At 46.6% G+C, this 3,957-nt stretch overlaps 1 long non-coding RNA gene across 1 annotated transcript; it reads right to left on the reverse strand.

The window, feature by feature from the left end:
- Positions 1 to 599: 599 nt before the first annotated feature.
- Positions 600 to 1,498, reverse strand: LOC135806930 (uncharacterized). Its single transcript, XR_010551351.1, has 4 exons — positions 1,385 to 1,498; positions 1,159 to 1,299; positions 940 to 1,015; positions 600 to 640 (listed from the first exon to the last, which is right to left on the reverse strand). It is a non-coding gene; the product is annotated as an uncharacterized LOC135806930 (long non-coding RNA).
- Positions 1,499 to 3,957: the final 2,459 nt, after the last annotated feature.

Below are 3,957 nucleotides of genomic sequence, written 5' to 3' on the forward strand. Positions count from 1 at the left end.
TTTTATTCGCACATCGTAGATGTGCACTGATTGGCAAGTTGCCCTGCAGAGCATGCCTAATCGGCTTTTCGATCGGTTATGAGAATGTTCAAATTCGGCCATATTATGAGCCCCAAGATCAGAATTCGGCTCAACATAGTACTTGAAGTCACCGTTCTCATTACGTCATGTACATTTACATACACCCTGTAGAAGCACTGAAGCATCGGTTTTTGGCGAATTCAACATGCGAATTTTTGAACATTCGGCGAAAAGATGGGTAATTTCTTCAAAACCACTGTTTTCGGCGAATTTTTCGCCCGGCCGATTAGGGAAATGCCTACTGTCCATACAGGTACATTAGATGCATATTTCTATTTTGATCGGAATTCAGTTAGAATCAACCGGCTACGCCCGGAGTATCATGCATCAAAACAATTATTGAAGGGGTGTCACAGTGAAGCAGTGTTGCTACGCACCACAAATCCCCTCTGCCCTGTACCGAATTTATACTGGAGAATCCAGAGTGGCCAGCAAAGAGTCACAACCCGCGGGTATCCAGTCACACTAAGGCATGTCCACCATTCCCCACATATTCACTGTTACAAAACACAATACTGTTTACTATAATACACTTTTATTTAAATTGACTTGGATGAGTCTGTAGAAGAGAACACAATGCACGCACACGCACGCATGCGCGGACACACACACGCACACACGCACACACACATCTAGGTTATAGTGCTATACACGTATCTAGGGTTTAGGAAGCACGAGAATATGTCGAAGCACCCACGCATACCCCTTCATGCAGTGTACTTCAGTAGCCCAACACATTACGACTGCTCAGGACCATCACAAAACACATTACGGCCGCTCAGGACCATCACAAAACACTACACACTGTTACTACAATGCATACACAGTTACTACACTACGCCTGTTACAAGTACTTACAAATAATTTTGAAAACAAATGGCACATCCCGAAGACGGCAGCTAGCTCCAGACCTTCATACATACATCATCATCATCTGTAAAACCAAGCATGAGCGCACACAAACACTATTAGTGTCACGAATACGGAAGCAGGGTAAGACAAGAGGATACGAAACAAGTAAGTATCGCTATAACGAGGGGGATAAGTATACATGTAGACAGAGCAGTGCTTACTTACAGGGTCCGGATACGCTCCATGGCGTCCCGGTAGTCGGACTGCAACAGCAGCCCGACTTGCCGGCCCTCCCAGTAACGGGTTCGATGGGCCGCACCCGCCAGGTGTGCGGCCACGGCCTGGCCTCCCACCAGCCTTTCTCCACTGTAAAAACGAAAGAAACCGCAGAAAGCACAGTGTCATAGAGCTCTTTTGTTGGGGGAGAGAGCTAGGAGCACTGCACACTTACCATTTGTCACAATATATTATAAGAAAGAGGCGGCGCTTGACGCACCGCCTCAGGTGCTGAAACAGGGGTATAACTCCTGTAAGTTCCACACCGCAGTGACATGTGAAAGCCATACTGTAATGATACTGAAGTGAAGGTGTGAACCGCAAAGCAAGGCCTTTACCTTCTTCCTGTCGAATTCGCTCTCCAGCTGCATAACGACATCATCCGCTAAAATCCAATCATACCAAGTAATGCAAAGGTCATCAGTTGACCTTTTGGACTTTTCAACTCTTATCCAAAACCACCAAGAGGAAAAAAAACCAGGATAATAATAATAATCTTTATTTCAGGATTACCCAAAGGCTAACGCCTATCTGGGGATGAAGAAGACGTCAGTTGTAGAAGCGTTTGTGGAGGAGTTGTTACATTATTCTCAGTAAATAGATATGGCTGATACATTCGGTGTAGACGTGGACGACCGGTCGTGGTCTCTCACCACGGGTCCTTTACTAATAGAAAGGCGGACGTCAATAAGAACTGTTGTGGACTTGGCAGATCAAAACGCGCAGCAAGAAATTTGGCACGTCGATGGTAGACTCCATCGGGAGGACGGACCAGCTCTTGTTGATAGTAGGGGAGTGTCCGCCTGGTGCTATGGAGGTCGCCTTCATCGCGTTAATGAACCTGCTTGGATAGGACGGGGTAGCATCGAGTACTACCTCAACGGCGTCTAGAGCCGGCGGTCCTGCAGTCAGTTATTGTGACGCCACATACTGTATTCTACGGTGGTATCACCACGGAATGCTCCACAGGGAGAATGCGCCAGCGGTGATACGCAGGGAAGGTAACAATCGTGTACGGGAGTGGTACCGATACAACCTTCGGCATAGGGAAGATGGACCTGCTTTCATCTCTCAGGAGGAGGAGGGTATCTATCAGTGGTACCTCAACGGGGTGTATTACGGTGACCACCATCAAGACCAGGCAATACACCCCATGGAGCTGCAGTACACCAATGTAGTACCTACTAAGGTAGACTCGTCAGCAATAAGTCATGAGTCCATTTGTGTGATTTGTCAGGATACCCTGGACCGTCCTCTATCCAAGCTGGAGTGCGGTCATGAATTTCACTTCCACTGTATGAAGCAGTGGATCAGTTCTACCCCCAGCCCTACTTGCCTAACCTGCCGCTACTCCATGACTGCTGAGGACTTGGTTGAGTTCTTGTAGTAATACATGACACAGCTGCATGTAGGCGACTACGAATGACCAGTCATGTGCTACAGATGGACACGGACACGCCACCCTAAGTAGCCATGAGCGGCTATTTGGACAAGGACAACAAAGCACCTCGTGGGCGGCCAAGGTTGACACTAGCCACAAGTCTGGTCGCTCAGTTGAATAAGCTGGGTGTGCCCATGAAGACCATGGAAGACCTTTCCAGGTGCCGACAACATGCAGAGGACAAGACAGACTGGAAGAAACTGTGCAGCTCGACACTCGAGGACAAATCAGTATCAGCATCTACTACACCTTGCTGATGATGCTCACAAGACAGAAGTGGGAAAAACACTGAATTTCTTTATTTAGTGCTCAACTACGCGAAATGTGTTATTATTATTATTATACATGTTCAACTGTACTCCGTCTGGCTGACTGCCATTCTCTACCACACATTACCGGACACTGTTGTGGTTGTCGTCGTTATCGTCGTCGTTGTTGATGTTGTAGTCGGTTGTTGTCGTCGTTATCGTCGTCGTTGTTGATGTTGTTATTGGTTGTTGCTGTCGGTTGTTGCCGGTTGTTGTTGGTTGTTGTTGGTTGTTGTTGGTTGTTGTTGATGTTGTTGTCGGTTGTTGTCGTCGTTATCGTCGTCGTTGTTGATGCTGTTATTGGTTGTTGCTGTCGGTTGTTGGTTGTTATTGTTGATTGTTGTCGGTTGTTGTTGGCTGTTGGATGTTGTTGTCGGTTGTTGTTGGTTGTTGCTGGTTATTGTTGGTTGTTGTTGGTTCTTGTTGGGCGTTGTTGGTTGTTGTCGGTTGTTGTCAGGTGTTGTTGGTTGTTGTTGGTTGTTGTTGTCGGTTGTTGTCGGTTGTTGGGTGTTGTTGTCGGTTGTTGGGTGTTGTTGTCGGTTGTTGGGTGTTGTTGTTGGTTGGTGTTGGTTGGTGTTGGTTGTTGTTGGTTGTTGTTGGTTGTTGTCGGTTGTTGTCCGTTGTTGTTGGTTGTTGTTGGTTGTTGTTGGCTGTTGTTGGTTGTTGTTGTTTGTTGTTGTCGGTTGTTGGTTGTTGTTGTTTGTTGTTGTTGGTTGTAGTTGGTTGTTGTCAGTTGTAGTTGGTTGTTGGATGTTGTTGTTGGTTGTTGTCGGTTGTTGTCAGTTGTTGTTGGTTTTTGTTGGTTGTTGTTGGCTGTTGTTGGTTGTTGTTGGTTGTTGTTGGTTGTTGTTGTTTGTTGTTGTCGGTTGTTGGTTGTTGTTGTTTGTTGTTGTTGGTTGTAGTTGGTTGTTGTCAGTTGTTGTTGGTTGTTGGATGTATCTGTCGGTTGTTGTCGGTTGTTGTCGGTTGTTGTCGGTTGTTGTCGGTTGTTGTTGGTTG

This window comes from Sycon ciliatum, chromosome 1 (genome assembly GCF_964019385.1).
Source record: "Sycon ciliatum chromosome 1, ocSycCili1.1, whole genome shotgun sequence".
NCBI classification, from domain to species: Eukaryota; Metazoa; Porifera; class Calcarea; order Leucosolenida; family Sycettidae; genus Sycon; species Sycon ciliatum.